General features: G+C 54.3%; 1 long non-coding RNA gene across 3 annotated transcripts; it reads left to right on the top strand.

The window, feature by feature from the left end:
* Nucleotides 1–6,680: 6,680 nt before the first annotated feature.
* Nucleotides 6,681–10,630, top strand: LOC142907041 (uncharacterized). 3 transcript variants are annotated; one of them, XR_012930632.1, is made up of 3 exons: nucleotides 6,681–7,966; nucleotides 8,623–8,863; nucleotides 10,000–10,630. It is a non-coding gene; the product is annotated as an uncharacterized LOC142907041 (long non-coding RNA). The 3 variants fall into 3 exon arrangements; XR_012930633.1 differs by having other exon boundaries at nucleotides 6,686–7,966; nucleotides 8,623–8,813; XR_012930634.1 differs by having other exon boundaries at nucleotides 6,695–7,966; nucleotides 8,623–8,707.
* The last annotated feature ends 3,375 nt before the right edge of the window (nucleotides 10,631–14,005 follow it).

The following is a 14,005-nucleotide window of genomic DNA, read 5'->3' as shown; positions in this document are numbered from 1 at the left end:
ACAAAATCCCTCCTGAAATGTGTGCAAACCTGGTGGCCAACTACAAGAAACGTCTGATCTCTGTGATTGCCAACAAGGGTTTTGCCACCAAGTATTAAGTCATGTTTTGCAGAGGGGTCAAATACTTATTTCCCTCATTAAAATGCAAATCAATTTATAACATTTTTGACATGCGTTTTTCTGGATTTTGTTGTTATTCTGTCTCTCACTTTTCAAATAAACCTACCATTAAAATTATAGACTAATCATTTCTTTTTGATTTAAAACTTTCGTGGCTGCAATAATTCATATTCTTAGCTCTTTCGGTAAAGTCACGTTGAAGGGAAACAATAAAATAATAAAATATATATAAAACAATAAAAATTCTCACGACGTTTAGACCATAACACATACGGTCGTCATCAGGTGTGTCGGTTTGCATAAATTTAGTTATTTTTAAACGGTGTATTTATTTATAAAACAACGTCAGCGCCACGCACAGCGATTTGGCAGTTTATTTAGAAGGACTAGTCCATCTATGTTCTGAAAAGAGGAGGGGGGAGACGAAAAATTAATGTATGCTGTCTGAAAGCCACTGTAAGCGTGAACAATAAATTAAGACCTAAAATGGTTTATCAAATCTTTCCAATGATTGCTAAGCCAGAATCCATCTTCTCGGTTGAAATTGTCTCTGTGCTTGTATATGTGGATAGCCTCATGAACGAATCTCTCATGGTAGCCAAGACTTTGTATCATAGAGCCCAATGCATATCCGACCAGGAACACATAGGCAGTGAACTCAAGCACGTACACCAAGCTCTTAAGGCTAATGGTTACTCCGACTATACAATCCGCAAAGCTATCACTCAAACCATGAAGAAGGACCCTCTTGAGGAGCCTTTCAAAACCATCACTTTACCCTACATTGCGGGGATCACAAAAAAGATCTCCAAAATCTTGAATAAACACAAGATCCAGGTCCGTTTCAACACATTACATAAAATCCGTGATCTGGTTCTGTCTGTAAAAGATGTGATTCCGGACATACAGTACCCTGGTGTCTACAAACTAAGTTGCCTCTGTGGTAGTAGTTACATTGGAGAAACCAAACGCCATATCTCGGACCGCATTCGTGAACACAAAGCAAACCTTAAACACGGTAGGACCAACACCTCGGCCATGGCAGATCATTGACGGAGCAGCAGCAGCGGCAGCAACAACAGCAGCAGCAGCAACTGCAGCAACAGCCGCCGCAGCAGCTGCAGCTGCAACAGCAGCAGCAGCAACAACAGCAGCAGGAGCAACAGCCACAGCAGCTGCAGCAGCAGCCACAGCAGCTGCAGCTGCAGCAGCAGCAGCAACACCAGCAGCAGCAGCAGCAACACCAGCGGCAGGGGCAGCGAGAGGACCTCGTCATCCAGGCAGCCGGCTGTGAAGTACCAATGCTCGAGGACGAGCAAGGCGGTTTCACCCCGGTCCAGCCCTAAAAGCGGAAGGCCAAGGCCGGACCAGCAGGAGCACAATACGTCGGGACCCCTTCAAAGCGGACGACGGTCGCCAGCGCCGACAGCGCGCCGGAGGGCCACGCGGACGGGGCGATGAGGAGCGACGACGACGAGCCCGAACTGCGGGACGAGACGGGCGACGACGGCGACCTCCGCCCGCCGGGCAGCGACGGGGCGGCGACGGAGTGGCCGGCGACCTCGGGCCCGGCTCCGGCCGCGCCGGAGCCGCGGGAGAGACCCGCCCCGAGCCGGGGGAGACCCCGGCCCCGGAGGGCACGATGGAGGCGATGAACACCGAGCTCCCTGAGAGTGCGCCCGCCAGCTCGGACGACGAGCAGGCGGAGTCCGACACCGACGACGAGGATGACGCGGGCGCGTGGGAATACACGGCCGGGGGCATCCGAGGCTTTCTGGAAAGCACCTTCGGGCAGTGGAATGTCCGGGTCGAAGACCACTTCCCCGACACAACGCGCTTCCTGAAAGTGGCGAAGGAGGCTTGCCGTGCCAATAGTGAAAGCATCCTCACCTCAAGGGAGATCTTCAGGGTGAGACCGATCATCCGGAAGCTGGAGGGGGCCCCGCCCCTCCTACCCAACGCAAGAGGGCCGGTACCCTGTGAATAATCATCATGATGGCTGCAGGTGTTAGGATAGCCACGCTGAATTGCAACAGCGCCCGCAGCGACGCGAGATGGCACTGCGTGTGCTGCCTGCTCAGGGATCGGAAGGTCGACGTGGCCCTCCTACAGGAGACGCACCTCGACGACGCCCTGCAGGGCCGGCGACAACACCTCATGGACGGCCGGTCTTTTTTTAGCCATGGTGAGGACAACCGGGCAGGCGTCGCGATAGTTTTCGGCCCGAACTTCGTCCCCAGGGACGTGGCCTTCAAAGATATCGTGAAGGGCCACTTGATCTCAGTAGATTTTGCGCTCAACGGCGTTAGGATGCGGTGCTTTAGCGTGTACGCGCCGAGCAAGAGCCGCGGGAGGGGGCTCTTTTTCTCCGGCGCACTCCGGGACGCCCTGGAGGCATGCGATGGGGACGGGGTGTTGACGGTCGTGGGTGGGGACTTTAATTGCAGCTTTGACCCAGCCCTTGACCGGAACGGCGCCGAGCCTCACCCGGAGTCGGCTCGAGTGTGAGGGGACCTGGTGCGGCAGCTGGGGCTGCTGGATGCATGGCGGCTGCACCAGCCGACCCAGCGGCAGTACACGTGGTGCCGCTGCGACTTTCGGGGAAGGGTGAGCCTCGCCAGACTGGACAGGCTGTACGTGAGCGCCGCGGATGCCAACCTGCTCGGTGACAGCGAAATCATCCCGACTGGTTTCTCAGACCACCACATGGCGTCTGTGCAGCTGCGGGTCCCAAGGGAGAGCCGCTGTAGCACCTACTGGAGGCTCGACGTGCGGCTGCTTGAGGACCCGGCCTTCGCGGGGCTCTTCAGGGCCTGCTGGGTCAAATGGGTGGCCGCAAAGAGTGGATTCGGAAGCACCTCGCGGTGGTGGGAGCACACGAAGGCGCAGGTGCGGGCACTGTGCATGCAGTTCCGGGGTCACTGCGCCGCGGCCAGAGACGAGGCGGCCGAGCACCTGCAGGCAGAGCTGCTGCTCCTGGAGGCGGAGCTGGGTGCTGACCGGGACGCGCACGAGGACAAGGGCGGTGCGCTGCTGGAGAAGCAGCGGCTCTTTAGGGCCGTGACAGACCAGCAGGCACACCGCTCCTTCGTGCGCAAACGGATGCAGCACCTGGTCCACATGGACTCGCCCTCCAGGTTGTTTTATCGCCAGGCGCGAGAGCGCAAACCGGACACCAACAGGATTCTCTCGGGCCTGCTGACCCAGGAGGGGACGATGGCCACGACGGAGGACGAGATCGCCAGGGTCGCCAGGGGGTACTACGTCGAACTCTTCGGGGCACGGAGCGTGCAGGACGGGGCGGTCCGGGACTTGCTCGAAGGGACCCCCGCGTTGGCGGACCCGGAGAGCGAGCGTCTGGAGGGCCCCATCACCCTGGAGGAGCTTCACGCCGCGATGCGGGGTCTATCGACCGGAAGGGCCCCGGGAATCGACGGCCTGCCGATCGAGTTTTACGCAGCCTTCTGGAAGGAGCTCGGCCCCCAGCTGCTGGAGGTGTTAGCGGAGAGCCTGAGGGAGGGGGAGCTCCCGCCGAGCTGCAGGAGGGCCGTCGTCATCCTGCTGCCAAAGAGGGGAGACCTGCGCCGAATGGAGAACTGGCGTCCGGTGTCCCTCCTGTGCGCCGATTACAGGGTGTTTGTGAAGGTGCTGGCCAACCGCCTCAAATCGGTGGTGGGTCAGCTGGTGCGGCCGGAACAAACCTATTGCGTCCCTGGCCGGTGCCTGCACGGCAACATAGGCACGGTCAGGGACGTGATCTCCTTGGCGGGGAGGGACGGCACGGATCTAGGCCTCCTCTTCCTCGACCAGGAGAAGGCATTCGACTGGATCAACCATGGATGCCTGGAGGATCTGCTCGCCTCGTACGGGTTCGGGCGGACTTTCCGGGCGCAGGTGCGGCTCCTGTACACGGGTGTGTCGAGCACGCTGAAAATCAACCAGCGGCTCGGCGCCCCTTTTTCCGTGGCGAGCGGGGTCAGGCAAGGGTGCCCGTTGTCGGGCCTCCTTTACTCCCTGGCGATCAAACCCCTCGTGCGCCGCCTGCAGCTCTCCCTGTCGGGGTACAGGGTGCCGGGCCCCGAGGCGGCGACCATCAGAGTGTCGGCGTACGCCGACGACCTGTGCGTCGTCGCAACGGACGCGCGCGACGTGGCCGCGGTGTGCCGGGCGGTGGAGGCGTACGAGGTGGCGTCCGGTGCCAAAATCAACTGGGGGAAGACCACGGCCCTGCGTCTGGGGCCGCGGGGCGCCGCGTGCCCGGTGCTCCTACCAGGAGGCGTCGCCTGGCAAACCGATGGCGTCAAGTACCTGGGCGTCCACCTCGGGAAGCCCCACGTCACGCGGGAGAACTGGACCGACCTACGGGACCGGTTCGAGGCCAGGCTGGCGGCGTGGGCGCGCTTCGCGCCGGCATTGTCTTTCAGGGGGCGGGTGCTGGTGGGCAACAACCTGGCGGCCGCGGTCCTCTGGCACAGGGCGAAGGCCCTCCAGCCCCCAGAGTGGCTGCTCGTGGTTGTGGTGCGCTCGCTCACCCGCTTTGCGTTGCAGGGCAAACATTGGTTGAGGCCGGGGGTCCTCCGCCTGCCGGTGGACGAGGGCGGTCAGGGCCTGGTGGACGTCACCACCAGGGTCCTGACCTTCCGACTCCAGACCGTGCGGCGGCTGCTGTACGGCGGGGAGGCCGCGCCCTGGGTGGCGCCCACCCTCGCCCTGCTGTGAGACACCGGTGGCGGCCTGGGCTATGGGCGCGAACTATTCCTGATGGACCTGGCCCAGGTGGACTACGGGAGACTGCCGGTTTTCCAGCGGAGCCTCCTGGACGCGCGGCAGCACGCTCGGGGAGTTTCTGCGCGAGCCCCTGTTCCACAACGGCCGCTTCGCGGGGATCCGGGAGGAGGCGGCGCTGGCCCGCCGCTTCGCCTCGGCGGGGTGCGGATGGTGGCGGACCTGGTGCGGGACCGCGGCGGGCACCCCACGTGGAAACCCGCGGCCGATATCAGCGGGGCGGCGGGGCTCCGCACCGTGCTGGCCGGGGCGAAGTTGTTGCGGGCGGCGCTCGAAGCGATGCGCCAGTCACGGCTGCGGCTGGACACGCCCGAGTTCTCCCCCCCCCACTCCCCCCCCCTCCCCCCACCCTCCCTCCTCCTCCCCCCATCCCCCCTCCCCCCTCCCTTCCCAGAGCTGAGCTTTGCGTGCGCCCGGCCCCCCGAGCGCGACGGCGGTGACTCCGGGTGGCTGCTGCGGCTCGCCGGCTGCCGGGACGTGGCCTTCCGGTGCGCGTGCAAGAAGACGCTGTACGAGTGCAGCGTCAAGGCGCTGCACTGCCGCGAGCTGGGGGTGCTCCCGGATACGAAGTGGAGGGGCGTGCTCGCGCCGTCCGAGGACGCGGGCCCCCCAGTGGGGCCGGATTTACAGGCCCCCCATTGCAAGCGCTGCGGGGACCTGCGGTGGCGGCCGCTCCACTGGGCGCTGCCCTCGGCCGCGTGGCTCAGCCGAGTCACCCCGGGGGCGTCGGAGGAGTGCCCGTTTTGCGCCGAGCGGGAGGACCTAGAACACCTGTACCTAACCTGCCCGCGATTGGCACCGCTGTACCAGCTCCTCGGGGCCATCTCCAGGAAACTGGGGATGGCCTTCCGAAGGGGCTGGATGGTGCACCGGGCCCCCTACACAGCCGGCAAACGCCACGACCTGGTGAACTTTGCCTGCTCTCAGGCCAGGCTGGCGGTTTATATGTCGCGAAAGAGGAAGCTGCAGGGCGCCGCGGACAGCGGCTGTTCGGCGGTGGCGACGCTGCGGGGCCTGGTGAGGGCGAGGTTGCGACTGGAACACGAGTACCTCGCCTTCGCCAGGGCCGCAGACGGGAACGCGGAGTTCAGCGCGCGGTGGGCCCCTGCCATCAGTGCAGCAATATTCAGTACATGGTTGTAATGTACTTCTATAGCCCCCTGCCACCAGTGCAGCAATATTCAATACATGGTTGTAATGCACTTCTATAGCCCCCTGCCATCAGTGCAGCAATATTCAGTACATGGTTGTAATGTACTTCTATAGCCCCCTGCCATCAGTGCAGCAATATTCAGTACGTGGTTGTAATGCACTTCTATAGCCCCCTGCCACCAGTGCAGCAATATTCAGTACGTGGTTGGAATGCACTTCTATAGCCCCCTGCCACCACTTCAGCAATATTCAGTACGTGGTTGTAATGTACTTCTATAGCCCCCTGCCATCAGTGCAGAAATATTCAGTACGTGGTTGTAATGTACTTCTATAGCCCCCTGCCACCAGTGCAGCAATATTCAGCACGTGGTTGTAATGCACTTCTATAGCCCCTGCTACCAATGCAGCTATATTCAGTACGTGGTTGTAATGCACTTCTATAGCCCCCTGCCATCAGTGCAGCAATATTCAGTACGTGGTTGTAATGCACTTCTATAGCCCCTTGCCATCAGTGCAGCAATATTCAGTACGTGGTTGTAATGCACCTCTATAGCCCCCTGCTACCAATGCAGATATATTCAGTACGTGGTTGTAATGCACTTCTATAGCCCCCTGCAATCAGTGCAGCAATATTCAGTACATGGTTGTAATGCACTTCTATAGCCCCCTGCCACCGGTGCAGCAATATTCAGTACATGGTTGTAATGCACTTCTATAGCCCCCTGCCATCAGTGCAGCAATATTCAGTACGTGGTTGTAATGCACTTCTATAGCCCCCTGACATTGTGCAGCAATGTTCAGTACATGGTTGTAATGCACTTCTATAGTCCCCTGCCATCACCAAATTCACACTGACCAGCGTGGTGAAGTATGGTAAATAACCCCTCTCCCTGGGAGCTGCATAGCATGGGACAGCTGTCAGCCAGCAATGGATTGAAAAAGGAGCTGTACTCCGCACACGTTGTTATTCAGGGTAGGGTAAGGAACTTGGAGGTTCGGTATGCATAATGTGCTCAGAAAGTATTGTATTCTGTATGTGTGTTGAACCTCTTTCGTACCGTACCAAGCCCACCGTGCTCTTCGGAGGTGCGATAATATATAAATATAAGTAGTCATACTACTGTAATACCACTATTAATATTTAGCATGCATTGTATTAGTAGTACAGTAATTTGTTGATATGCAGGTGTGCATGCCAAACGTTAACCAATGTTAAATGTTAAGCCTTCTCTTTTGAATTGTGTGTTTTAAATATGGAGTTGTCTCCAGCTAATTTCTTAAATGTATATCATTCATAATGTAGTAGTATGCAGGTAGTGCATTTGTGACATTTCAATTGTACATAGAGCTTGCAGGTGTGTTGAAGGAAACCATGGGAAAGGCAGGGATTTTTGTTGAAAAAAGGACAACAGCCACAGTAGCTTAAGAGACCTAACGCTGAAGCTGCTAACGCGAAGTGGTTGACACTGGCCCATGCGTTGTGACGTCGGACCCACTTTCCGCACACAGCAGCTCCTCATGGTGCCCCCCATACCAGGACCAGTGGTGACCTGGTAGCCACAGCCATTCCTCTCCCTGGCCCCATCCGGTCCGGGCATCCCAAATCGTACAAAATGTACAGCAACGGTGGTGAAACAAGCAGCCCTTCGGGCGACAGCACAGTGACGGACCTCTTCACAAGCCCCCGCAGCAGCCTGGGCAGCTCGCCGCTCCGGACCGGAAGCGGGCGCTACCGCAGCCCTGTGGTGTATGGAGAGCGGTGCTACTCGTCGGCGAGCGATGTGCTGGACGCCTACATCGAGGACTTTGAGCAGAGCGGAATCTGTGCGTCACCGCCACCCAGGATGCGTGCAGAGCATGGCGGAGCGGAGACACGTGGAGGAGAGGAGGATGCGCAGCGTGGATGAGGGTGGGTTGCGCCTCTCACCACGCGAGGAATCGCTCCGTGGTGCTTGCGCTCGAGTGGCTATCGAGTGTGCAGGCGGTGCAATCGTATCGAAGCTAGTTACTTATACTGGGTGCTTGCCAAGTATGCTATGCTATCATGAATGTAATGTTATTCCCCGAGAAAAAAAAAAAACCCTTAATGAGGTCTAAAGAGACATTTTCGTGAGAGTCCCACACTGGGATACTTGGCAAATTCCACTAATGAGTTCATTTTATGTCAGAGAAAACTATCCATAGTAAGCACACGCATATGAGAGGATAGCATAGGTCTGAACAGATAGGTCGGTGCATGCATTTCTTTCTCCTGTCATCTTCCAGTAACTTCACTGATTATCGAGTTTGTAAAGTTTGTGAAATCAAAGTGATCCTCCAACCTTTGTGTAAAAATTTGCAGATCCTAGACTGGACACATCTGAAGTTTAAACAGTAACAGCTCATGCACTGATTTATCCAATATTCTTGATTTTTTTTCACAAACTCCACAAACGGATAACATCATTAGTTACTGATGGCGCAAAGTAAGGCAACATTGCAGGATTGCCGTTCAGGGGTCAAGGAATCTAGGGGAGAGCAAATGCATTGTGTACCAGTAAAATGTCTGTGGGTCTTACATTGCAGGTGGCATGCTGCTTGTGGAGGACCTCATCTCGGGCACGTGCAGCCTCACTGCTGCGCTGCAGCGGTCGTGGTTCAGAGAAAGATGGTCAGTCTAACCACGGACCAGCTCCTAGCGGCGCCAGCTGACGGTTCCTCCATGTCCTTGCTCTGCTCGCCTGGCGCCCACCGAGGGCTCGTGGTGTCGCACAGAGGCAAGCGGTCATCTCTCGGGGTCACCGCGCATAGCCTCGGCGCATCATTGGTGAGGGGCAATAAGCCAACTGAACGGTTGAGCTAAATAGCGAGAAGCAGCAAGGCTCTGCCGCCGTTAAATTTGTTGGCGAAGCCCAAAAAATATATTTTTTCTAACCAGAAGAACGTTTTGTCGTACTTACGGAGCAGTGAAGCAACTAGGCGTGAGTAGTTGCCGAACGGCGGCGGCTGTGCGACAAGTACCTATTCCAGGTCGTTGACAAGCCAAAAGGATGAGCTGGGTGTGTCAGGGATCACGAGCATTCCTGAGCTCAGGTACCCGGCCTGGCTGCGTGACTGCGATGTGGCATCTCAGACCAGCAGCCACTAGACGGATACCAGCACGAAGAGAGCAGGTGCCGCTCAGAACCCGCAAAGCAGACCAAACTACCCAGAGTGGCTCAAAGATTTGGACATCTCCAGCCTTACGAATGTAGCCAACGAGGGGCCCGTGTCAGAGGACCTTAGATCCCTAGGTGTGTGTATATATAGATATAGTCTGTATATAGCAGATGACATTTCATATCTTTTCAGTTACATATTCAGTCTTTTTTCACAGAGACGGCCGAGCGGCCACCCATATGGTTGTGACATGCGATGCGTGATTCTTGATGCACAGCCTCATTGGAGGAGCTGCTGAGCAGGGCGCACATGGCGTTGGACTCCCCCGGCTTGGAGGCCCCCTCCCCGGGCAGATTCAACACAGACATCTTCCTAGGGGCTGATCGTCCCTGGGAAAACCCCTCCACGCCATTGTGAATTTATCTTTATATTCACACTCACGCACAGCTTAGACGCTGCACCGCCTCTAAGTATGATGTCAGATTATGAATGTTATAAGCTAAGCAGGTAAGCCTGGTTATTACTTAGATGGGAGACTATTTGGGAATAGCATATATTAGAGATTTTGGCTGAGAGGTAACCAGGAGTTAGTAATACAGCAATGGAATCTTGAATCTATTTGCGGAGTTTTGCATTTTACTCCCTCTGTTTTCACCGGGTTCTCCGGTTTCCTCTCACATACCACTCGCTGATGAAATTTGCAAAATATCACTACCAAACCCTCCTGAGACTTGGTGAGATTGTTCTGGCTTCCACCATGATAAGTCAACCAAGTAATTTTCTCTCAATCGTGTCTCTTCTCAGGGCCGTGTACCACCTGTCGTGTCTGAAAGAGCTGGTTGACATCATCAAGAAGCACAAGGATGGCTGACTACCCGTGATGTAGAAAGCCCGAAAGCACTTTATGGCGGTGGTCGAGGTTTGTCCTCAGAAGGATACGTTCGCTTGGTCCTCCTGCTAATTCATGGTTGTTGAACATCAACGGTACTCCAGGTGCTGTGGTGTGAATCGCAATTACTTGTGAACGTGTGGGGCCCGTGGGGCACAGTAATTGCCCTGTTAACAGAAGTGCCACAACAAAGTATGGAAAAATGTGATGAAATTCGTTCAGGGTTGGAGTTAGTGAATGGTTGCCGCAGTATTTTGCACAGCAACTCCATACAGACTCGAACGTCACTTGAAAGAGAACAGATATGTGAACAATATTTTGAGCACAACTAAACCAATTTTGGTTTTAGCCATTTTGGAAGGAGCCTACTTTATTGGGAACATACATGCTAGTATTTGTGTAGTTATAAACATTTGGGAAATCACTGTAAAAGTGCATTTGCTTATTTAGATTGCACTATACCTGTATTGTAAAATTTCAGAACCTTTTATGTAATTTGTAATCAATAAACCAAAGTTGTATATTGTATGCAACCTATGACTTGGATTGTTTTTATCATGTCTTGTTTAGCATGGTTGGTTATGTACAGTGTGAAAGAAATTCAACATACATTAAATATTTTCTGATATTTGAATGTTTTATATTGTGCATGTCTCAGATTTATTGTAAAATAAATATACAAAGGCTTATACACATGGAATTGAAAATATTCAGCTATAATTTGTATTTCTCAAGTATTTTAAGAAAAGTCAGCGAGTCTCGTGACATGTCTTCACATTTGGGGGTGATGATTGTGATGGATTTCCAAGCATTAACCTGCTTACATTCCTAGAGTATGTATGGTGAATTTGGGCATTTTGGGTGATTGAGTATTAGGCCAAACACAGGCAGATGGTGGGGGATAGATGTTTTCAAGCATCTATTAATTATTCATCGGCATGTACTATCTTACTATGATGTAAAGTTCAAAAACATGGTTCATGAAGGGAATGGAATAAAAACTCAACTGTACACAAGTATGGAGGAATTAATACTTGGAATTCAATGCAAAGATCTAGCCATATGTCGTTTACTGGGCACCAGGGTTGCCAAACAACATATGAAAGATGTGTATCAGGCACAGCCTCTGCATTATAAAAATATCACTTCCTGAAGTGCATTTTGCTTCTCCTGTCTTAGGTCACCATCAAAATAAATTAGAGCAAATGTGACTCGACTGACACAGACAGCATTTATACTTGTGAAGTGTTCTCCTTCCGACGTGTGGTGTGTGTCGCACACACTGTCGGAGACGAGGTAGTTGCGGGAGACATCGTCTCTTTATTATCTTGTTTACACCAACTCCGGCCTCACTCTCTCGACCACGTTTCCGTAGAGCCCGGCCTAGACACGACCCTGTCCACGTTGCCCCGACGGCATCGACCGAGTAGGCCAACTACTGTCTGGCCAAGCAATGATTGGGCGAATGCGGTGGCAACGACAACGACGACGAGACGAGTCCACTCCCAGAACCGGCAGCCCGGAGCTCTCGCTCTCCACAGCTTATATTCTACTCGGCGCGGCTTGGCTCTGCCCTATCCACGCCTCCCTTCTCGAACCGACCAGAGGGTTCCAGAGGCTTCCCTATGCGGTCTTCCATGACCCTTGCCCCAATTCCTCTGCCCGGCCGGCACACCCGTATATATGCTCAACGGCTTGTGCGCAAACTTTCCACTGCAGTTGCCGCTGCTGGACAGCAGTCAGCGCTGTGTCACTACACTTTTATGAACACAAGAATTACATAATCACATCTACACTTATATGTAATGGGCTGAGATAGGCACACACAACTTCTTGGGAGGCAACACTATTTATTAACACCAACACATTACACTTAACATAAATTTCGATTTAAAGCTTTCGTGACTGCGGGCTAACACCAATCCCGAATATCCGCCCCCACAGCCCTTTAAATAATCTCCAATACAGCCCCCCAATCGGCTACGCGTGTACGAGTGACGTCCCTGCCCTCTGAGCCCCGACCCCCCCGTCCCGCGCGTGCGATTGGTGTGTCGCTCTAAAATCGACTCCAAATCCCCGCCACGCAGCCCTTTAAACAATCTCCATTGCCCAGCATCGGCGGCAACGCGTGTGCGAAGGACGTCATTGCCCTCTGACCCCTGACCCCCCGTTCAGTTCGTGTGAGTGGTGCGCGGGGTTGTGTGAGCGGAGACGTCGCGTTTGAGTGGCTGAGAAGCGACGGATTGATTCCAGGCAGCCACGTGCCAGCCCCGAGCTATGCCCCACAAACAGAACCCGTGGACCCGAGGGGCTGCGGCGCGAGGAGAGGAGCCGGAGAGCGGCAGCCCTCTCACCGCGAGCGAGGAGTCGAGTAGCGGCTGCTCTCACTCGAGCGAGGAGTCCGGAGCCCGCAGCCCTCCTGAGATCAGCCCTCCCCCGGGGGGGGGGGGGAGCCGGGGGCCCGCGTCCCCCACAACTGACAACCTGTGTACCAACTGGCCGAGTGAGAGTTTGTGTGTATTTGTGCGCAATCGTGCCAGTGTTTAGCTGTACCAGGGAGTTTGATGCAGCAGAGTGTTTCGGTGTAGCAGGGTGTCCGGATTGTGCCGGCACACTATCCTTCTATCCGTAATGTGAGCTCCATTAAAAGTTTACTCGGACCTCAACCTGTCCAAGCGCCTAATCTTGGAACGTGGTTCTCAACATCGTCCCTCACCCATGCTACGTACCTTTGAGACGTCCTGCTTTTACAAATGTTGATGAACTGGAGGGCAAAGGTCTGGAGGACCCCACATGGAGTCTGGTTTCTCACACCCGAGCCTCCTGTGACATTTCTGGAGGCTTCTCTGGGATCTTTGTCCCATTTATTGAGTGCGGATTTGGCTTACTTCTGGCTTCATCCCAAGACGTCATCCAGTTGGGAAATACCCGAAGGTTGTGGGAGTCGCCCCGTGCTTCAGTTTATTTCCAACCCTCGCAATGGCCGGATGCTCACCAGCCGGAAGTCTTTTCCTGCATACACCACGACCGAGGTGTTGAGAGCAGCCATCTCGTGCCTGGTCGGCAATGGAGATGGTATTATCGATTAGGGGAGCGTGAGTCTGTGGCGTTGGTGGTGCTGCTGTCACGGAGGCGACACGAGTTTAGGAAATTCAGTTTTGTGGGTTTCCTGTAGGGAGCACTGAAAGATCCTCTCTTCCTCTTTCTCCAACCTTTGTCTGTTGTCTCCATGTCCCCGTTAAACTCTTTTTACGCCGCTTTCCTTGAATGTGCAGCCGCCTTTACGACCTCCCCTCTCCCCTTCTCTCCACCTCCAACCCATCTCCGTCGTAATCTCCTCCCCTTTGTTCAAGCTCTTCCCTTTCTCCCTCAGTCTATGGATGGGGTTATTGTTTATCGGGCTCTTATATAAAAATGGAGCTTATTTTAGCCTTTGAATACGATTTTCTGTTTTCCTTCGGTAGCGTGTTACACACATAGGGAAGATCGAGTCACGCCACCGGTTCCCATTATCAAAATCTTTGTCAACTTGTCTCCCTCGGTAGAAATGCCTTTCCTTCTCCAGCAGGCAATTGTCTTCTCTCTCTCACCTCCGGTATTTCTTCCGATGCGCTTTCTTAATCTCGCTTGCTGTGTGTATCGACTCTATCATTCAACAAGGGCAAATTTAAAAATTTGCTTTTTTTTCCTCCACTGCTTTACCACTATACCTCCTGAGTGGGTACTCGGAGTTTCATCTAATGTACTATTTGATGAGTCGCTTCCACACAGCACAAAGGCGGTAGCTATCCGAACTGTAAATTTTTCTTTCAATTTCGATAGATTCTCGATTTATTTTTGGCCAGTAGTAGCTAGTTTTGCACAGAACTTCAACATTAAAATCAACTGAGTATCCTTGTTGGCACGTGTGCTCTGCTACTG

This window comes from Petromyzon marinus, chromosome 74 (assembly GCF_048934315.1).
Source record: "Petromyzon marinus isolate PM22_M1 ecotype Great Lakes invasive population chromosome 74, UKy_Petmar_22M1.pri1.0, whole genome shotgun sequence".
Lineage (NCBI taxonomy): Eukaryota > Metazoa > Chordata > Hyperoartia > Petromyzontiformes > Petromyzontidae > Petromyzon > Petromyzon marinus.
This window is presented reverse-complemented; position numbering and strand designations above follow the sequence as displayed.